Raw genomic sequence first — 23,055 nt, 5'->3', positions numbered from 1 at the left:
AGGGGCCAGTACAAAGAGCATTTTAACCCACAAAGTTAAACAGAAATGTGGTCCTCTAGCTTTCTTGTGTGTGAAATAATGTTGTAAGTCAATTATTTAATTAAATGCACGACTAGAGAATTACTCTTTTGGTCTTCTCGCCTCTTTCCCCACTTGTTAGAAGCCCTGCTGTACGCCATATTAAGTTGGAAACTGCTGTATCAACAGCAGGTGTTATCGTAGGCAACATTATAACAATCACCATTCTCTCATGTTAACAGTGATTTTTTTGTTGTTGCTCCTGGTATCGCTTTTACCAATACATTGAGAATTTGTATTTGTTTACTTCTGTAGTAGGGGATCTCTGTGTATAGTCATAATCTAGTGAATAGTCCCGCCCATGTGCGTGGACCCCAGAGCAATCAAAAATAATCTCTTAAATTGTCATAAAATGCAGACCTGCACAGACACTTAAGAGAGAATTTAAAGACAGATAATGCGACCTATATCCACAGGCTACACTGTCCAGTACCTCAACTAGAAATTCCACCTAAAACTCACAAACAGCACAGCCTGTCCAGTGTTTTCCACAGAGAAAAGCCTTCCCCTACCAGCAGAAGCCTCAGGAATGATAGAGAAAGTGGTGGACAGACAAGCCCCATATGCTGCCATTATGTGGCTCAGAACAGGATACTGTGCCTTTAAGAGAACTTTCCAGAACTCTCTCAGTATCCCACAATGCACAGCAGGTCCCTATTACTTCCAATTCTTTTTTCCGGCTCCTGCTAGCAGGACCCTGGAGCATTGAGCTCTCCCTTTTTTGTGTTTATTAAATATTTTTTTGCACTTTTAAGTGTTTTAGAGGCTTCACATGACGTGTTTTGGTGCCCTCTTCCTTGTTTCTATCATCTGAGCACTCTATTTTTATCAAATATGCCTGCATTATTAGATAAATGCCCGGAGTGCTCGAGGAAGAAGGCCAAGTCGGACCCACATGAGGTGTGTATCCTCTGCCTTCTTTCATCTCATGCCCCTGAGGAGTGCAACATTTGCCAGTCCTTTACCAGCAGGACCCTGAGGGACAGATTGAAGATCAGGCTCCAAGGCCTGGAAGAAAGAAGACTGAAGGCACAAGGTGGGTCTGGGTCTGCCCATGCTGAGGCCTCTGGAGGGCTCCCAAAGGGCAGAAAGTCCAGCAAACGTCCCCGGTCTCCGCCCGCGTCGATTGCACCAACGACGGCGTCGAGAGGGATGACTGCGGTCTGTTCCCAGTCTCCCCAGGGCTCTGGGTCGAGGCGACGTCGACGTCGAGGTACCTGACTAGACCGCCGTCGAGATCGCTGTGGACGATATCTTCATCGTCGTCTTCGAGTCATCAATGTCGAGAGGCGTACCGCGTCGGCGCTCGCCGTCGAAGCGACACCGCCCATCGCCGAAGAAGAGAAGGTTCGAGGCATGTGGGCTGCTGAATTCATATCGGTGCATAGATCGCCGCCTAGTGTTGGGTCCGGATGATCGCACATTGTTGTCCTGGAAGAGTCTTCGAAGTATCACGAGATAGGCGGCTCCTCCCCTGGACTACAGTGCGCATGGGCATCGACTCCATCCTCAGATTGTTTTTTTCTGCCATTGGGTTCGGATGTATATTGGTTCACTCTAGTCGGAATCAATATAAACTTTCTTCAACTTTCTTAAGGCCAAAAGGCCTTTAGTTTTTTCGTCGGTATAGTCTTGCGTTCGGTGCCTGATTCTTCCAGCTCGGTTCTGAGCCGGATTCCAGAGAGCCGCGTGCTTTCGACGCAGAAGGCCCAGCCGACGCCACAGACCTTATCGACTAATCATCATGGAACGGAGCCCGTTCAAGAGATGTCCCGTGTGCAACTCCAAGTATCCCCACATCGACGTCCACCCGGTGTGCAACAAGTGTCTTTCGCCGGATCATGATGAAGCCAGCTGCATGGCTTGTTCTCGATTTCGATCCAAGAAGAGTCCTATGCATCGTCGAGCTGCGCGCCAGGAGGCCCAGCAGACTGCACCGAAGCCTGTGAACATATTCGATGCCTGGGATGATGAGGGAGCTGACCGGGAAGTTAGTGAGAACCTGTCGAATCCCACGTCAGAGGTCGACTACAACTACGACGCGGACGTTGAAATGCTCGAAGCGGAAGAAGTCGTCGACGAGGTAGGAGACGACGATGGGGCCTTTGGGGCCATGGAGGATAGCTCGAGCGAAGAGCTAACTCAAACTGACTTTGGGGCCGAAACGATTCAAAAGGCTCAGGTCGAGGGATCGCCACTAGGCCTTACCCAAGATCTTCCAATGGGTTCTACGGCCCGCCCTCGGGCTCGGCTACGGACATTGTTATTGAGCCGCACCCTGCAAAATCGAAACCGAAAGTGAAGACAACGGTCTCGACGCAAGTGAAAGCACTGGTTCCCCCCTCGAAACCGAAAGTGTGTATTGCGTTGGTCGGAGCAAAGGCCTCGGACCTGTTGGCACTGATGAAGCAAAAGGGTGTTGTCGATCCGAAGAAACAGGTCAAAGGCGTCGAGACGAAGTCTGCCACGCCGAAGAAGATCAAGGCAGTCGAGCCGAGTAAATCGGCGCCGAAGACGGTCGATCCCAACAAAGGGCTCGGTGATCCGAAGGTTCTCGAGACTCCGCGTCCACAAGACAAGGCCTAGAGCGGCACAACCCACGAGTCCACGCCTAGTGATGCCTCGAAGGATTCCGTCGACTCGGCGCGGCCATCCGCCGCTTTCTCCGAGCAAGTGGCGGACTCCCTAAAGAGCATCAAGGATAAGGCCTCGAGTGTCGGGCCAAAAGATCCTCCACCTTCGAAGCCTGTCGATAAACCTCAAAAAGCGTTGACGCCCATTCACTTCCCGTTGCTGGCGCCGAAGGCTTTCACCCCTAGGATGGTCGCCAGCGTGCCCGAGAAAGTGCCCTCGGTGCCAAAGTAGACGATGGTGATCCCGGCCTTAAAGCATAGACAATCTTCGTTGGAAGAACAGCAAGAACATTTTATCGATGCCGAAACAGGCAGACTTTCCCTTCATAAGCGGAAAATTGCCCCGGAACAGCCAATGGAGTCCTATCAAATTCCTTTGAAGAAAAAGAAGGATTCCACTTCGACTCCTGTTCTTGTGGAACCACTTTCTCCACATGGCCATGATGTCTCACCCACTTATTCAGACGTGGACGCTGGGGAAGGTGATGATGATGATGATGAGTACAGCTATCCTGTCTACACCGACCCTGATAAAACCAATGAACCCTGGGCAGCTGGTGCTGACCCAGGTGATCCTCACTCTACCCCAGACACTCAACTATATGCTGTGAAAAAGTCGCCTACAGAGGATTCAGCAGCGTTTAATGCCCTCATTGAAAGGGCGGCTAAAAATCATGACATCCAGCTCCATGCTGACCCCATTGAAGTGAACCTTCTTTTTGACACCTTTTCCGTCTCGGAGAGAACTGTCAAGACTCTGCCTATGTTGAAGGGTGTCTTGAAACATGCTGGGGAGATCTTTAAAGAGCCTACCAGAGCCAGGGTGATAAACCCTAGAATTGAGAAGAAGTATAAACCAGCACCTACTGACCCTACTTACATCAAGGGACAGTTGCCTTTGGACTCTCTTGCTGTTTCTACTGCCCGGAAGAGGGCTAATTCACAAACAACGGGTGATGCTCCTCCCCCAGACAAGGAATCTAAGGTGTTTGAGGCATCGGGGAAAAGGGTGGCAGCTCAAGCGGCCAATATCTGGCGCATTTCAAATACACAAGCACTTCTACCAAGGTATGACAGGGCACACTATGACACACTAGAGACCCTGTTGCAGCACCTGCCAGACGAATACAAGGAGGCAGCTGAGATGCTCATCCAAGAGGGGAAGCGGATATCTAATGCTTCTATTAAATGTTCACTGGACGAGGCTGACACCGCGGCCAGAGCTGTCAACACTAGTGTCATGCTGAGACGGCATGCCTTGCTCAGAATCTCGGGATTTAAGCCAGAGATACAAACCACCATTCTTAATCAAACAGTAAACCCTGATCATCTATTTGGCCCAGAGGTGGACACCACCTTGGAGAAGATCAAAAAGGGCACTGAAACTGCTAAATCCATGGGGGCCCTGCAGTCCCAGCAATTCAGGGGTGGTTCTTTTCGTCGCTCAAGCACTAGAGGAGTTTCCAGAGGCCAGCTCTCCCAAACCACACAGTACTATAAAGGCAACACGCAGACCACATACACCAAACAAAGTCGAGGTGGATATCGTGGAAACAGCGCCAAAGGCAGAGGTCGTGGAAACAACAACTCCAGATCCTCTGCCACTAACACACAGTGACGCCTTGTCACTGCCCCCCGACCACGCAACACCAGTCGGGGGGAGACTTCAACAGTTCCTGCCGGTCTGGAAATCCATCACCACAGACAGGTGGGTCACACAGCTTATACAGTACGGTTATTGTCTGAATTTAACATCCACTCCACCCAACACACTCCCAAGACACCGTTCTATGTCCGCCGAGCACTTGCACTTATTGCAGCAGGAGGTCCTCGTCATGCTGCAAAAAGGAGCAATCGAGCTCGTGCCTGTGAAACAAAGAGGCACAGGAGTTTACTCACTGTACTTCTTGATACCAAAAAAGGATGGGTCCCTCAGACCCATACTGGACCTCAGACCCCTCAATCAGTACATCCTATCGGAGCACTTTCACATGCTGACCCTGCAGCAAGTCCTTCCGTTGCTCAATCAGGGGGATTTTCTCGCAACCTTGGATCTGAAGGATGCGTATTTTCATATTCCGCTACACCCGTCACACAAAAATTACCTCTGGTTCACCATCCACACCCAACATTACCAGTTCAAGGTTCTGCCCTTTGGAGTCACCACAGCACCCAGGGTGTTTACGAAGTGCCTGGCGACGGTGGCAGCACACCTAAGGAGGCAAACCATTCACGTCTACCCTTACCTGGACGACTGGCTCATCCAGGCAAAGTCGGCCCAGCAGTGTACCGCCCACCTGTCCCACACCATTCACCTTCTTCACGATCTGGGATTCTCACTGAATTACCCAAAGTCCCACCTGCAACCCGTCCACATACGGCAGTGCGACGATAAACACTCTGGCAGCCACAGCACAGCCAAATTCAGTGAGGGTCAGCAGCATTCAATCGCTGATGCAAAAATTCAAGCCTCAACACTCGCTTCCAGCACAAGTGTTCATGCAGTTGATAGGCATGATGGCCTCCTGCATCTCCATAGTCCCGCACGCGAGACTACATATGCGTCCGCTTCTGGAGTGCTCAGCACGTCAGTGGACTCAGGCTCACGGACAGTTGAAGGACCTAGTGTTGGTGAGCGGTCGGGCATACAACTTTCTGCATTGGTGGAATCCACGAAACCTTTGCAAGGGACGACCGTTCCAAGAGCCTGTGCCACATATCATCCTGACGACGGACGCTTCTCTCCAGGGATGGGGAGCTCATGTACTCCACTACACTGTGCAGGGAGTATGGACACCACAGCAAAGGCAGATGCACATCAATGTTCTAGAACTGATGGCGATCTTCCTGGCACTGAAAGCCTTCAAAGTACATCTGTGCAACAAGGTCGTGTTGATCCGGACGGACAACATGACTGCCATGTACTACATTCAGAAGCAGGGAGGTACACACTCTCCACAGTTGTCTCATCTGGCTCAGAGCATGTGGAAGTGGGCCATTCAGAGAAACCTCTTCCTCATGGCAGAACACCTCCCGGGCAAGGACAATCAGATGACGGACCTGCTCAGCAGGTACAGCCACCAAATGCACGAGTGGGAGATACATCCATCAGTACTCTACCCGTACTTCCAAAGGTGGGGTCATCCAGAGATAATCCTGTTCGCCACAAAGGAGAACGCAAAATGCCGAAGCTTTGCCGCCAGGTTTCCACACCCACAGTCTCAAGGCAATGCGATATGGATGAACTGGTCAGGCAAATTTGCGTACGCTTTTCCCCCAGCACCTCTAATACCGCTGGTGGCACGCAAGCTGAAGCAGCACTCAATGACTTTCATCCTGGTTGCCCCGACGTGGGCTCGCCAGCCACGGTACACCACTTTTCTGGAACTGTCCGTGGTACCGCATCAAAGGCTGCGCCTCACACCCAGGCTTTTGGCGCAGAGCCATGGCGACATTCAGCATCCAGATCCGCAACAGCTCAACCTGGCGATCTGGCTCCTGAAGTCTTAGAGTTTGGCTACCTCAACTTACCTCCTGACTGTATGGACATCATCCGGGAGGCAATGAAGCCCACCACCAGAGCATGCTATGAGGCGAAGTGTAAGCGGTTTGTCATTTATTGTGCAGACCACAACATTAACCCGCTAGATGCATCTATTCAGAACATCATTTGTTATCTCTTACATCTGTACAAATGTAATCTGGCCTATGCTTCCATTCGTATACATTTATCCGCAATGGCTGCTTATCTCCAGAACAGACAGCACCTCTCACTAACCCTAAATTCCTTCCTAAGGTAGTGTCTCAGTTCCATATCAACCAAACTATAGAACTACCTGTGTTCTTCCAAAATCCAGAGTCACTTGCGGAGAGAATGCTCCACACACTTGATGTCAAAAGGGCCCTAATGTACTACATTGATAGGACCAAAGATTTTAGGAAGACTAAACAACTATTTGTTGCCTTTGCACCACAACACAAAGGTAACCCCATTTCCAAGGCTGGTATAGCCAGGTGGATCGTTTAATGTATTCAGATCTGCTATCAGAAAACCAAGCGCACTCACCAATCCACCACGGGCCCACTCCACCCGAAAGTTGGGGGCCTCCATGGCTTTCCATGGAAATATTCCTTTGGAAGACATATGTTGGACAGCCACATGGTCTACCACACACACGTTTACAAAACACTACTGTGTTGATGTGCACTCCAAACAGCAGGCAGCTGTAGGGCAGGCTGTTCTAAAAACACTTTTCCAAACTGCTGCAGCTGGCACAGGCGGCCGCCGTTAATGGAGGGACTGCTATGTATTTTATGCACAGATATGAATTCAGCAGCCCACATGCCTCGAACCGAATATGCTACTTACCAGTATGCATCTGTTCTTGGCATGTAGGGGTGCTGACATTCATATCGCCCGCCCTCCTCCCCGGCGCGTTTTGCGGCGGCAGCATTCACACATACTTCTGGCATGGTCATCATTCACTTAGTTTGACTCCATCTTGGCCACAATGGCTAAAAACAATCTGAGGATGGAGTCGATGCCCATGCGCACTGTAGTCCAGGGGAGGAGCCTCCTATCTCGTGATACTTCGAAGACTCTTCCAAGACAACAATGTGCGATCATCCGGACCCAACACTAGGTGGCGATCTATGCACAGATATGAATGTCAGCAGCCCTACATGCCAAGAACAGATGCATACTGGTAAGTAGCATATTCGGTCCGCGTCAAGGGGATCCTTGATGTCGAGAAGGATGTCGAAGTCTTGCAGACGTTCAGCGTTGAGACGCTCGTCGTACAGGAGGCGTTCGCCGTCGAGGAGGCGTTCGCCGTCGAGACAAGGGCGTTCGGCGTCGAGGCGAGGGCGTTCGTCGACGAGGACGTACGCCTTCGAGGGAACGATGGTCGCCGTCGAGTCGGCGTTCTTCGACGCCAAAGAAGCGCAGAAGGAGTTCTGGCGCCAGGAGTTCCTCTGGGTCTGCTGGGACTCGCCGGCGGCGTGCGCCGACAGGCTCTGCCTTACCCTCGTCGCTGCCCAAGAAGAAAAGGGAGTCACAGGGCTCTGTGTACTCCGAGGTATATACACCTCCAAAACAGAGGACGCCCACTCCTCCGCCTCCATTGCCCAGGGACCCTCCCCCGCTGACTCCCACCCCGCCTCCACTTCCGCCGCCTAGGACGGCTTCGCTGCCTCGGTTCCCGACGCCGCCGAAGGGGACCCCTCAACAGCGGCGCCCTGTCAGGCCGCAGTCGCCTGCTCCTGTGAGGCCTGTGGAACGTCCGCAGCAGAGAAGATCACGTTCTCGCTCAGACAGGAGGGGCAGGTCGCGGAGTCGCCACCGGTCGTCGACAAGATCACGACGACGTAACAGGAGGCACAAATCAAGATCCCGCACACACTCCTCTGAGACCAGGGACTATTCGCCGACCTTGTCGGAATCCCCGGGGACGAGCGTGTCGCCGGTAGATGACATAGTCTCCTTTCAAGATGTTCTACTGAGGGGTGCAGCTAAGTTGGGCATTACAGTGATGGTGCCTACGCCCACGACGTCCGTGATTTTCGAGATGCTGCATAAAAAGCACCTGTCTCGGCCTTTGCTGCCTCTGGTGCCAGGACTGGTGGAACCCGCCGAGGAGTTGTTTGTAACTCCAGCCGTTACGAAGGCGGCCCCCTCAAGAAATACCGGGCTCCGGAGGCTGATCCGGCCTTTCTTCGGATGGATCGTACACCGGACTCTGTCATAGTGACGGTGGCTAGGAAGCAGCACGCCACCACCGCGTCATCTACGTGGAGAAGTGTGGCTCAGGGGTTAGAGGCGGCAGATCCAGAAGCTGAGATCGGTCCTGGACCAGGGTTCAATTCCCCGCCTCTGCGGGTCTTGGGCTCAAAAATTCCACGGACTCGATAATTCTCGTTCCGGTGCCTACTCGACTCATGGGTTCACACTCTGCGACTCTGGGCAATAGCTTGCTTAATCTCCACTATGGCCCCTCGCGGCGGGATGCCTGGCTTTCACCTTGTGGATACCCTGCTGGGGTTATCTCACAGGGGAATACCAGGACGGGTTCCCCAGGCAAGCGCCTTGATGCCTTCGGGTGATACGTGCGCTATATAAATCGCAATACATTTACGGTGCCTCCTGATAAGGAAAGGTGCTGGATAGACTCGGCTGGCAGGGAGGTCTGTGGGACAGCTTTTACCACGATGAAGGCGGCCAGTGCCGGGGCTTTGCTAGGGCGATATGATCGAGCCCCATGGGAGTCCCTCCAGCAAATCGTGGAGCTCCTTCCTTGGGAGAAGAGAGAGGACTTTCAGGAGATCCTGAATGAGGGGATGTTGGTGTCTAACCAACTCATTAGGGCTGCTGCTGATGTCTCTTCTGGCGGTGCATGGATACTGTCATGGTATCAACCAACGGCGCCACGCTTGGCTTCACCTTACATCCCTCAAGCCAGAGCCTCCGCAGTGGGTGGCCAACCTGCCTTTCTCAGGGGAAACCCTGTTTGGCAAGCATGCGGATGACTAAATGGCCAGCATGAAAGCGGAGGCCGAGACCTTTACTGCCGTCGGGTTGGAGAAGCCCAAGGAGAAGACCTATCACCCGTTCCAGAGACGGTTAGGGGCGCAGGGCAGAAAGGCAAGGACAGGCTTCGGGACAGCAGCAACAACAGCAGCAGCAGTTCCGAAGGCCCTTCCAGAAGCGCCAGAAGGGCAGAGGCGGCCAGCAGTCCGCAGCAGCGAACAAAGGCTCGGCTCGGCCCAACTCCGGTGGGGGGGAAGCGTTCAATTTTTTCTGGCAGAGTGGAGAAAAAATTACTCAGGACAAGTGGGTGCTGAATACTCTTTGTAATGGATACAGTCTTCGGTTCACCAGCCCGCCTCCATCAATTCCACCGGTCAGCTCGCAGTTTCAACTGCGCAAGCTGCAGGCGGAAGCCGATACCCTGTTAAGGAAAAGGGCGATAGAAGACATACCTCTGTCTCAAAGAGGAAGAGGTCTGTACTCATGGTTCTTTCTGGTTCGCAAAAAGGACAAGAACGAGTTCAGGCCCATTCTGGATTTGCGACAAGCAAATAAGTGGATTCGCAGAGAGAAATTTCGCTTGCTGTTGTTGCATCAGATTTATCCTCAGCTGCATGTGCCCATTGCACACAAACACAGGAAGTTCCTGCAATTCCAAGTCTGCGCCAATCATTATTAGTACACAGTACTGCCATTCGGGCTGAAGTCTGCGCCCAGAACGTTCTCAAAGTGCATGGCAGTGGTAGCTGCACACCTGAGGAAGAACAAGCTGTTTGTCTACCCGTACCTGGACGATTGGTTGATCAAGGCCTCCTTCTCGGAAGCTCAAGCGCACTCCTAGAAGACGTGCGTTCTCTTGAACAAGCTGGGGTTGCACATCAATATGTCCAAGTCTGTCCCGACTCCAGTCTAGTGCATACAGTACCTGGGAGCCTTCATCAATATGCTGTCAGCAAGCGTGTCTCCTTCGGAGGAGAGACGGTTATCACTCCTTAGGAAGGCTCAGGCTCTTATGACCACTCCATCTACAACAGTGAGGACGGTGTCTTCTCTACTGGGGTTGGCGGCCTCTTGTATCTTTCTCACACCACACGCTAGACTGCACATGAGACCATTGCAGGAGTGCTTGGAGGATCAGTGGGATCAAAGGAAAGGATCTTGAGACGACGATATACGACTGTCTCTGCATGCTCTTCAGTCTCTAAAGTGGTGGTGTTCAGCGGAGAATCTCCTCAGAGGGGTTCCCTTCCACAAGGACATTCCCACACAGACTATCGTGACGGATGCGTCTCTCCACGGCTGGGGGGCGCACTCCGGAGACTTACAGATACAACGAACGTGGGCACCGACGGAGTCCACGTACCACATCAACTTCCTGGAACTCAGAGCTGTTCACTTGGCCCTGAAGGCCTTTCATCCGTCCTTCCAGACCAACTCTCTGCTTGTACAGACGGACAATACGACCACGATGTATTACCTCAACAAGCAGGGGGGCTCGAGATCGCGCACCCTGTCGCAGGAGGCGCAGGCGATCTGGCGCTGGCTTCTAGCCAGAGGATTGGCGATAACGGCTACCCATCTACCAGGTGTGCAGAATGTTCAGGCGGACGCACTGAGCAGACTGATTCAGGAAAACCATGAATGGGTCATAAACGACGAAGTACTAGGAGAAGTCTTCGCAAGGTGGAGGACTCCAGACGTAGATCTGTTCGCCACCGGCCAAAACAGCAAATGCCGAGACTTCGCCTCCAGGTACTACCAGCAGGGGACGCCGGGGAATGCGCTATGGATCAACTGGTTGAACAACTTTCTGTACATTTTGTACCCATTCCCCTGATTCCGGCGGTGCTCATCTAGCTGTCCCAGTCCAGGGCGCGGATGATCCTGATTGCCCCGGAATGGCCCAGACAGTGGTGGTTCACGGACCTGCTTCACCGGTACCTCCTTCCTCACCTACGGCTGCCGTGCCGGCCGGACCTTCTCACGAAGTTCGGGGGGCAGATGGTGCACCCCAACCTCTTGTCTTTGAGTTTGGCGGCATGGCTCCTGAGATAGTGCAATATGGCCATTTGAATCTACCGGAAGATTTGATGGACATACTGAAGGAGGCTAAGCGACCTTCCACTTGGGCTTCCTATGCTTACAAGTGGAAGAGATTCTGCATCTGGTGCAAGTCTAAGAACTATGATCCAACTACATGTAAGGAAGATGTCATCCTTCCGTATCTTCTACATTTGGCGCAGTCTGGCCTTAATTTCCATTCCATTAAGGTTTATCTTGCTGCGCTGACTGCCTATCGGAAATGCCCTTCACAGACTTCCTTCTTCCAGATCCCTGTGATCAAGGATTTTTTGGAAGGCTTGAAGAAAGTGTTCCCTCCTGTCCGGCTTCCTTCGCCTTCATGGGAATTGAATGTGGTGCTGTCCAGATTGATGAAGGAGTCTTTTGAACCAATTCATAAGGCTTAGTTGCAGCACCTGTCCTGGAAGGCGGCGTTCTTCGTGGCCATTACATCGGCCCGCAGGGTGAGTGAAATTCAGGTGTTGTGTTCCCAAGAACCTTATACTGTATTTCATGCTGCTAAGGTTGTTATGCGTACTCACCCTAAATTGCTTCCAAAGGTTATCTCTGATTTCCATGTTAACCAGACCATAACTTTACCTACGTTTTTTCAGAATCCTTCATCTCCAGCGGAAAGGTCTCTGCATTCCCTGGATGTGAGGAGGGTGTTGAAAGTTTATATGGATAAAACCAAGGATATTCGTACGTCAGACCAATTGTTTATCAATTATGGATCAGTCAGGACTGGTCTTGCTACCTCGAAACAGTCCATCTCTAGATAGAGTGTGTCCTGTATACAATTGTGTTACCAAAAGGCTAATAAGACCTTAGGGGGTAAACCTAAGGCTCATTCCACCAGGGGCAAAGCTGCCTCGACTGCTTTGCTGCGTAATGTTCCAATTGCAGAAATCTGAAAGGCGGCCACGTGGAAGTCGGTCCATACCTTTGCTAAGCATTACTGTCTAGACACTGATGCAGGACAGACGCTCAGGTTGGGCAGGCTTCGCTGCGAAATCTGTTCGCACAGTAGTGGTGTTAATTTTATTCTCACCACCGCCGCTTTTGTGTGGGGATGGGCTTGCCATTCTATTCACTAGATTATGACTATACACAGAGATCCCCTACTACAGAAGGAGTAGTTTCTGTCCTGTAACTCCAGTTCTGTAGTAGTGTGTAGTATAGTCATAAGCACCCGCCCTCCTCCCCGGTGGAGAAGGATATTCATGTAAGGAATGCTACAGGTGTGGCGTGTTACGCCTTCAAAAAGAACTGAAAGTAAAAGGGACCTGCTGTGGATTCTGGGATACTGAGAGTTCTGGAAAGTTCTCTTAAAGGCACAGTATCCTGTTCTGAGCCACATAATGGCAGCCTATGGGGCTTGTCTGTCCACTTCTTTCTCTATCATTCCAGAGGCTTCTGCTGGTAGGGGAAGGTTTTTCTCTGTGGAAAACACTGGACAGGCTGTGCTGTTTGTGGTTTTTTTGTGGAATTTCTAGTTGAAGTACTGGACAGTGTAGCCTGTGAATATAGGCTGCATTATCTGTCTTTAAATTCTCTCTTAAGTGTCTGTGCAGGTCTGCATTTTCTGACAATTTAAGAGATTATTTTTGATTGCTCCGGGGTCCACGCACATGGGCGGGACTATTCACTAGATTATGACTATAACAGATATACCCCTACTACAGAACTGGAGTTACAGGACAGAAACTACTCCTTCTAAATCAAGTTTACTCCTTTCGGCCTCATTTTGCTAGAACAATCCGGGACACACCGTAGCGTAAAAGGAGAATGTGGGCCTGGTATCAGAAAAGAGACATTTTAGATTCTTGTGAGGTCTAGAACAGGAACTAGTTTTGTATTATTTAGATAAGTTTTTCCAAAGAAGAGGACTGAAATCGCTAATGGATCCATCTCCTTGGTGTTCTCATTGGGTTAGTTGTTGTACTGTGTGAATTTCTATTTCTGCTTTCCGCCACTTGCACCAGCAATTTTTTACAAAAAGAAAGCTCCCAAGAATGATTATCCCATCAGATGGAGTCTGATGGGATGCAATCAATTCTACTGTTGGTTATCATTTCCAGTTGTACAAATGCATTGAGTCAGCTATACTAATAATCCTTGAGTAAGTTTTCAGTTAAAAAAAAAGTGATGGCCCACTGGGTGCACCAATTTAAAAACTGTTTTCTAATGTTTTTGTTTTTAGATTTACTCCAATTAAGTGCATCATCAGTATGTAGCTCTTTTTTAGCTGTGGCCATATAAGTAACTACTTTTAACTGAATACCTTTTTTCGCCCCACTTCCTTTACATTTTTTTTATTTAAAAAACGTTTTTATTGAGTTTTTAAAGTTAATACAGAAAATTGTACAATATGCTCTCTGGCAATTTTGCATTAATTAATCGCTAGCAAATTGAACTAACATGTCCAATTTCACTGTTTGGCATAGTATATGCCATTGTTTAACTAGCGTCCACTTTGAGATTGGGGTGGTTGGTGGGGAAGGGCCCAGTGGGCTCTAAGACTCTTAATATTTATCGGAGAGCTGTGTTTAGGTAGCACTGGGCCTCACATATTGTAAGTGCATCAGGCCTTGGTAGATTTATGTTTGAGGGGTCCTGTACCTCTTATCCTGACTGGATTACTCTATGTATGGGTCGACTGGTCTCCTATAGTGGCATGCATGTGCTGAATGTTCTACTCCATTATTATTTCTGCCCAGCCTTGCGTGTGATCTGCTTGCCTTGCCCTTTTCTAGTTTTACCTATGTATTGTGTACAGTTCTGTCAGCCCAAGATGTTACTGGTTGGGGCAATTTCCGCAATCTTGGCCACTCTAGTGCCTTCCATCGTTATGACTTTTGGCTAAAAATCTGTGCTAGGCTTTGACATTTATTTCCCATCTTCTTCTTGGTCTGCAGGATCGTGCCCAGAATGCAATGTTTTGGGTCGAGCAGAGCCATTCTATTTAGAATATTCTCCAGTGTACCAATAACTCTGACCAAGTAAACTTCTATTGTTGGGCATCTCAACATCATGTGAAAGTAATCCACTTCAGGTGCATGTCGTCTGTATATCTCCTGTTAGTTGAAGGGGTATATGTGGCCTAATCTCTTGGGTTTTAAATAGGAAAGAGAACTGTTGGAGCTTTAATCATGCTTTCCTAGAAACCCCAGTGGGAGACACCAGTGTCCCTTCCCATTGGCTGTCCGTAACCTCTGCTTCTAGGTCTTGAGTCCATTTTGTTAGCAATTTGCCCAGAACACTTTCCAGGTCCTCTTGTACACCCTGTACAGGTGTGTAATAGTTTTCTTGGGCGTGTCTGTGTCCTGCACCACTTCAGGCAAGTAGCTTCTGTCTGGCTAAGGAGCCCCCAGAGTTTTTGCAATGCTCTGACTAGTGCTCCATTTTTTAGAAATAGATACACAGGTACTGAGTACACGTCCATAACCACCGTGAAAGTCTTCAGTGCTCCCAGCTAGTACGTCACCCTCTTCCACTTCGTCCTATTGTTCCTGCAAGGGAATACATCTTTTTGTATGGTCACTCCCAGCTTTTTCGACTGATGCTGCTGGCTTTTTTTCAATGTCAATAAACTGGCCCAAATTATTCTCAAGCGCAGTTGCTCATGTTCTAGAACTACTGTCTTTACAGTTGCTCCAGTCAGTTGGAAGCTGCTTGCCTGCCTTTACGGACGCTTGCCTCTACTGGGGTAGATTATATGAAACATAAACAAATTTTTGCTACCGACATGGGAGGGTTGCCTCTTCTTCACCATCCAACCATGAATCAGCGTGCACATAGTGTACACAATGAAGGACGTCCTGTGCCACCGTTTGAAAAATCGATGAGACCCCACTGATTTCAGCGAAGGAGAGTGGCCAAGACAGCGAGGAGTGACCTGAGTATACATGACCCCGGCTGATGCTGCAATCCGCTAATGCGGGCCATCTCAGAGCGCAAAGGTGTCCGCCAGATACTTACCCATTGATTCAGGCATCGAAGGAGTCCGAGCTGGAGGGATGTCCTCCGGGTGTCCGAGTCAGACCCGAAGGTACGGCCTGTGCATGAGGATCATGCCAAATACTGGCAACACAAGAGCGTGTAGAGGTGAGCCGGAGAGCAGAGATAGGGGAGCAATAAAGAAGACGCGCAGGCCTCCCACTTAAACAGATGCTCGGTGTGCACCAGGAGATAACGCTATGACTGGGAGAGTAGGGGAAGCCTGTAGAGCAATGCTTGTTCCTTGCACCCACCCCACATTCTAACATTAAACATCTGAGTTTGCTGCGAGCTTCACCCCAGCAGGATAAAGCAAGTTGCAATGGTACGGAGGGGGGTCATGTCAGTGTGTGTAGACTCAGGCTCCAGAAACAGGGTGAAGCTAAACCATTTTGGGTCTCTCGCCTAAACTAAGCAGCCTTACACAGGGGGTCAACAACCAAAGAAGCGAGCACACTAAGGTCCGACTCCTCACCTGGAGTGCTATAGTAGACCTGTACTGGTACCAAATTTGAATTAGCCTCATTTTCGTAGAGACCGCCAGCTCTCTAGGAGCCATCTTTGCCTCTGCTTTGTCTAGCAGTGGACTGCAGGACCACAAGTGTGAACACTCTTAATGTGCCTTCTATCAGGGCATAAGCCTATGCAAAAGACCATCTCACATCCCATGTTGCACCTTCAATTACTACAAATCTACTGTGAGCATCATAGTGGTTCTGTGACTTGTATTGAAAGAGCTTATGGGGACTCTGTACTCTTAGATTTTCTGGTATATCCAGCATGATCAATTCTAGTATATCCTTGTTGAGGGAAAAATGGGCACCTATTACCCAGCAAGTGTGTCACCTCCAAGGCTGTAACAGGTGGCAAGTTCCTTCAGAGATACTGTAATACTGCTCCCCTCTTAATTTTATTGTTGAGACCATTGATATTTCAAGAAAGTATCTCCAAGCTGATTTGTGAAGCTTTAATGGGGGCTTATAATGTATTGTCTTGGAGAACATTTATGTGGAGCTTTGTAAAACATGTACTAAACTTAACGCTTGCTTGACTAATATAAACCCTCGTGAATATCTCTATCTGAAAGAGACACGTTAGTGATAGATTCCTTACCTTAGAATATCCCCAGGCGTCAGACTGGATCCGGAGATTTTTGCGTAGCAATACCCCTGCGCGTCGGTAGGTGTCGTCTGCGGCTCCGCCTCCGTCGTCGGCGTCGTTAGCGCCGGAATGATGTCGTCGGAGTACTTAGACGCTGCCCATGGGCGCTGACGTCAGTTCTTCTTTTTTCCGCACCAGCTAGCGCAGATCCGGAGAAGCTCTACCCCTAGTCATTTTTTGACTAAACTTTTGATCTTTTTGATCATTCTTTTTCTTCGAGTCTTCGACTCTATCGGTGCCGGTAGGGATGCCCGGGTTCAAGCCCTGCTCGAAGTGCGACCGACTGATGTCGGTCACGGACCCCCATCGCGGTGCCTGAAGTGCTTAGGCCTCGATCACGACGACCGCACCTCCTCCGACTGCCGGGCCCTGACGTCAAAGGCTAGGCGTGAGCCGTCCCGCAAGAGGCTCGAGCTCCGGCAGTCGGCCCGCGCCACTCCAGGTCCCGGTCCCATGGGAGGTCGAGGGACAGGTCGCGGGGTCGGAGTCATCGCAACTCCGGGAGTGGACACCGGTCGTCAGGCTCCAAGTCCTCAGGTAAGAGGCATGAGAGGTCGGAGCGACGTCATCGTTCCTCCGATGCACCCCGACATTCGCACGATGCGACCGGGGGCTCGGGCGACACCGCCCACGCCGCCTGCCCCACACCTTCGGGTCCCTGGGCACAGCGCGACGCCGGAGGAGATCGAGCGGTACCTCATGGCCATGAGGTCCCTCCCTCCTCAGTCGGGTTCCGCGGTGCCTTCGGGCCCAACGGTCCCGACTGGAGGCCCTAGCGGGTCGGGCGCTTCTGCCCCGACGCCGTCGGGTGCTTCGGTTCCGGCGCCGTCGGGTGCTTCGGCCCGACGCCGTCGGGTGCTTCGGCCCGACGCCGTCGGGTGCTTCGGCCCGACGCCGTCGGGTGCTTCGGGCCGACGCCGTCGGGTGCTTCGGGCCCGACGCCGTCGGGTGCTTCGGGCCCGTCGCCGTCGGGTGCTTCGGGCCCGACGCCGTCGGGTGCTTCGGGCCCGGCGCCGTCGGGTGCTTCGGGCCCGGCGCCGTCGGGTGCTTCGGCCCCGGCGCCGTCGGGTGCTTCGGCCCCGGCGCCGTCGGGTGCTTCGGCCCCGGCGCCGTCGGGTGCTTCGGCCCCGGCGCCGTCGGGTGCTTCGGCCCCGGCGCCGTCGGGTGCTTCGGCCCCGGCGCCGTCGGGTGCTTCGGCCCCGGCGCCGTCGGGTGCTTCGGCCCCGGCGCCGCCGGGTGCTTCGGCCCCGGCGCCGCCGGGTGCTTTGGCCCCGCCGCCGCCGGCGACTTCGGTCCAGGCGCCGCAGGACCTCACTGGATCCGCTTTCAGATCCGGGTCGTTGCCGGTTGACCTCACAACCTCACCGGCCCCGGCCCCACAAGTGTCGCCCCCGGCACCCGCTGTGGACGCCGTCCCCAATGTTCCCTATTGTCCGACTCTGGTGCCGCATCGGCGCGGCTAGGCGCCGCTTACGACGGCCTTTGGAGATTTTTATTCCCACGAGGAGGCCCCGTCTACTAATCCTGTTTTACAGGAAACTGGTGACGAGGAGGATTGGGAGGGGTCTAAGGACCCTCTGGCACTGGAGTGCCAGTCTCAACAGTACTGGACATATGAGCTTGGGGAGGCCAGTGGTATTGACACATCGCCAGACACTGGATTTGTCTCCCCTCCGACTGTGGCTTCAGGGGAGGCGTCTAGATATAGTGTAGTGTTGACGAAGGCAGCCAAGGCCTTACACCTTGAGCTCCCCGTCGCGGCCGTGAGGACTAACCTCCTCACTGAGGTCCTCAAACCGCAGTCAAGCTCTAGCGAGCCTCTGCTGCCGTTCAATGAGGCCTTGTGTGACCTTCTTGTGGGCACTGGGTCCAAGCCCGCCACAGGCCCGCCTGTGGATAGGAACGTGGTCAGACGCTACCACCCGGCCCTGGGCGACCCATGCTTTTTGTCCACCCACACCACCCCCGAGAGCCTGGTCATCCAGGCCTCCAATTCCCAGACCGCATTCCCGTCGGCCCCGCCCGACTGGGAATCCAAGAGATACGAACAGTTCGGGAAGAAGGTGTTCTTGTCTGTGAGCTTAGCGCTGCGGTCTGTTAATACCGCCTGTCTTTTGGGCCGCTACACCCACACTCTGTGGGACGCGGTTGCGGACGTGCTGCCACAATGTCCGGAGGAGGTCCGGGCTAAACTCGCCCAAACCCTTGCCGAGGGCCGAGATGCGGCACGTTATTCCATCCAGTGTGGGCTGGATACAACGGACTCACTGGGCAGGGCAATGGGAATGACGGTGGCGGTTCGACGCCACGCCTGGTTGAGGTCCGCCAACTTCTCGGCCGATGTCCAGGCCACACTTCTGGACATGCCGTTCGATGGCCGTCGCCTCTTCGACGACAAGGCAGACCATGCGCTGGAACGTTTTAAGGACTCCAGGACTACGGTCAAGTCCTTGGGCCTCTCGGCCCCACGCCAGCAAACGGGTGCCTTTCGTGGCCACGGAAGAGGCGCCCCCCACGTGCTGCCAGCCACGCGCTGCCGAATGTTCAACAGCGCGGTGGCGGCCATGGAAACCGCTGTGGCGGCGGTCGGGGACAACGGCGAGGCCAGTCCACACCTCCCTCCACAGCACCCACCTCAAAACCTTCCGAGTTTTCAGGCCCATGTGACGCCTGTGGGAGGCAGGGTTCGCCATCACCTCTCCCACTGGCGCACTATCACGTCGGACAGGTGGGTGCTGCAGATCGTCTGAAGGGGCTACTCCCTCCCCTTCGAGGCGACCCCTCTATCCATGCCACCGCAATGCCACCGCGTGTCGGGGGATCACTTGCAACTTCTGCAAGAGGAAGGCACGGCCCTCTTGGCCAAGGGGGCCATCGAGCACGTTCCTGGGCCAGAAGTAGGGTGTGGATGTTACTCCCAATACTTTCTGGTACCCAAGAAGGGCAAAGGGGGCCTACGCCCTATCTTTGACCTGCGGAACGTCAACGGCTTCCTCCGGAAGGAGAAGTTCAAGATGCTGACTTTGGCTCAGGTCCTAGCTGCCCTGGACCCGGACGACTGGCTGGTAGCGTTGGACTTGCAGGACGCTTATTTCCACATCCCCTTCCTGCCGGCCCACCGGCGTTACCTGCGGTTCACGGTAGGCCACGAGCACTTTCAGTTTACCGTGCTCCCCTTCGGCCTTACCAGCGCCCCACGGGTGTTCACGAAGGTGATGGCGGTGGTCGCAGCTCATCTGCGCAGGTTAGGGGTGTCAGTCTTCCCCTACCTAGACGACTGGTTGTTGAAGGCGGGCCACCTCCAGACTACGGCCGACCTCCTGCATTAGCTGGGGTTCTCCATCAATGTGCCGAAGTCGCACCTGTGTCCCTCTCAGAAGCTCCTCTTCATCGGAGCGGTTCTCGACTCGGCGCAGTTTCGGGTTTATCCTCCCGAACAGCTGATTCGGGATATTCAGGCTCGGATTCCCATCTTTCAGCCGTTATCCCGAGTCTCGGTCAGGTTGACGCTGCGGCTTCTGGGGCTGATGGCCTCCTGCATCCATCTGGTGCATCACGCCAGGTGGCGGATGCAGGCTCTGCAGTGGGACCTGATGTTTCAGTGGACCCAGCATCAGGGCAACCTGTCCGATCATGTCTTGATCTCGGAGGGCACTGCGAGACAACTGCATTGGTGACTCACGGACCGCGACTGGGTCAGTGACAGATCCCTCTCCCTACCCCACCCGGAGCACGTGGTTGTGACTGACACCTCCCTCCAGGGCTGGGGAGGCCACATGGGAGAGGCGGAGATCAGATGCCTCTGGTCTCCGGCGGAGTCCCTGCTCCATATCAACCTTTTGGAGCTGCGGGCGATTCGTCTAGCACTGAAGGCATTCCTCCCCTCTGTCCGGGGGAGTGTAGTGCAGGTGTTCACGGACAACACCACCGTCATGTGGTACTGCAACAAACAAGGCGGGGTGGGGTTGTGGACCCAATGCCAGGAGGCTCTGGGCCTCTGGCAGTGGCTGGAACATCAGGGCGTGACTCTGGTGGTTCAACACTTGGCAGGCTCTCTGAATGCCAGGGCGGACGAACTCAGCCGTCGGTGCATGATGGATCACGAATGGCGTCTGAGATCGGACGTGGCGCAAGGCCTCTTTCAGCAGTGGGGAGAGCCTTGGTTAGATCTATCTCAGAAGAGAACGTGCAATGTCATCAGTTCTGCGCGTTGGAATTTCCAAGGCGACTTTCGCTCGGAGACGCTTTTCGTCGCGAGTTGAGTTGCGGTCTATTGTACGCCTTTCCGCCTATACCACTTCTGCCCAGAGTGCTGAAGAAGATCAAGCGCGACCGGGCCCAGGTTATCCTTGTGGCTCCGGACTGGGCACGAAGATACTGGTATCCCGAGCTACTCAGCATGTCAGTCGATCCCCCGATTCGTCTGCCTCTTCGGGAGGCCCTTCTGTCGCAGCAGCAGGGGACAGTCCTGCACCCGAACCTGTCCAGTCTCCACCTACAAGCTTGGAGATTGAGCGGCGGCAGTTGAGGCCATTTGACTTGCCTCCCGAAGTCTGTGATTTCATTCTGGCAGCCAGGCGTCCCTCCACAAAGTCGGTATACACCTGCAGGTGGAACAGATTTGTGGCATGGTGCACAGCAAAGGCTGTGGACCCTTTCTCTGCACCCCTTTCTGAAGTTCTACTCTTCCTTCTTTCCCTTGCCCAGCAGGGCTCTGCTCTGGGCACTCTTAAGGGGTACCTTTCTGCTCTTTCCGCCTTCTTACGGCTACCTGATCAGCCTTCCTTATTCAAGTCCCCCATTGTAAATAGATTTCTGAAGGGCATCACACACATGTTCCCTCCTGTTCCCTTCATGATGCCCCAGTGGGACTTGAATCTTGTACTCCCTTATCTAATGTGTGCTCCCTTTGAGCCGCTCCACTACTGTCCTCTCCATCTTCTTACCCTGAAGACTACTTTCCTGGTTGCCATCACCTCTGCCAGGAGACCGAGTGAGCTCTAGGCTCTTTCTTCTACTCCACCTTTCCTCTCTGTTTATCCGGACAAGGTGGTGTTGCGTACACAACCTTCCTTTCTGCCCAAGGTTGTCACGGCCTTCCACATCGGGCAGTCCATTACCATGCCCACCTTCTTTCCACCTTCGCATCCCTCGAAAGAGGAAGCGAGGCTCCACCGGCTGGACCCAAAACATGCGCTCTCTTATTACCTAGATCGCACACGCCAGTTCCGGGTGGATGACCAACTCTTTGTTGGTTACGTGGGCGCGAAGAAGGGAAAGGCGGTACACAAGAGGACCATTTTGCGGTGGATCATCTTGTGTATTCAGGCATGTTACTCCATGGCCAAAAAGGAGCCCCCTGCTGGATTGCGGGCTCATTCCACTCGAGCCACGGCAACAACTGCCTTGTGCCGAGGAGTCCCCTTACAGGACATTTGTCAGGCAGCTACGTGGGCCTCGCTGCACACGTTCGCAAGACACTACTGCCTGGACAGTCAAGTCCGGAGGGATGGCTTCTTTGGCCGTTCCGTCCTCATGGACTTTCTGGTGTGATTATTGGTTCGCAGACCTACCACCGGGGTTGGTATTGTTGGGATATCTATTTTAAGGTAGGGAATCTATCACTAACTTGTCTCTTTCAGAAGCACAAGTTACTACTTGTGTAACGATATATCTGTAAGAGACATTAGTCAGTGATAGATTCCTTACTGACCCACCCATCCTCCCCGTTCTGCGAACCGATATCTAGGGTTAAGGTCATCCCCTTTCAGGGCCCTAGTTTCATGGCACCAGTGTTGGTTTTATCATGGCTCTGCGTATCTGGCGCGGAAAAGCTGTGTATCAGAACTGACGTCAGCGTGCATGGGCGGCATCTAAGTACTCCGACGTCATTCCGGCGCTAACGACGCCGGCGACGGACGCGGAGCCGCAGACGACGCCTACCGACGCGCAGGGGTATTGCTACGCAAAAATTTCCGGATCCAGTCTGACGCCTGGGGATATTCTAAGGTAAGGAATCTATCACTAACTAATGTCTCTTACAGATATATCGTTACACAAGTAGTAACTTGTGCGTTGCAGAATGTCTCTCACTGTCACTCTCCCCCTAAGTTTGTGCTTTGGTGAAGATTAGTCTGTTCAGTGTCCTCAATTTTCTTTGGCCAGAGTCTGATGCCTCATCGTCGTTGGCCCAGAAAGCGAGAGTCACCTCTTTGGACCCTCTGCTGCTTCTATTAAGAGCTTGTGCCCATGCTCTCTTACCATCGATGCTGGATCACTGCTTTTGAGTACATTCTTCAAAGTAGTATAGAAGCAAGGAGATCATTTGGCTGCAGCCTGAAAAAATAGAAGTTAACAAGTCCAGTGCATCTTATTGGAGAATTACGTTTCAGGCGGGCAATTAGAATTGCATGTTTTGCAGTTTGCATCTTTTTCTGGATTCACATACTATGCATTATTCGACCATCTAGTGTTTGGGACTGGAATTGTTTATTTATATGTATTTTTTGTTGGGGAGGTTGAGGGCAGCAGGGTGGGGGTTAGCTGAAATGAAAACTGCAAACCTAGATACATTTATGATCATAATCTTAAGCGATA

The 23,055-nt window shown here is 52.5% G+C and overlaps 1 protein-coding gene across 1 annotated transcript in view; it reads left to right on the top strand.

Moving 5' to 3' along the window:
- Positions 1 to 23,055, top strand: part of LOC147672480 (CREB-binding protein-like) — a 307,545-nt gene that overhangs the window by 126,697 nt on the left and 157,793 nt on the right. The gene's annotated exons all lie outside the window — the stretch shown is intronic.

The sequence above is a fragment of the Lissotriton vulgaris genome, unplaced genomic scaffold, assembly GCF_964263255.1.
Source record: "Lissotriton vulgaris unplaced genomic scaffold, aLisVul1.2 SCAFFOLD_2147, whole genome shotgun sequence".
NCBI classification, from domain to species: Eukaryota; Metazoa; Chordata; class Amphibia; order Caudata; family Salamandridae; genus Lissotriton; species Lissotriton vulgaris.
This window is presented reverse-complemented; position numbering and strand designations above follow the sequence as displayed.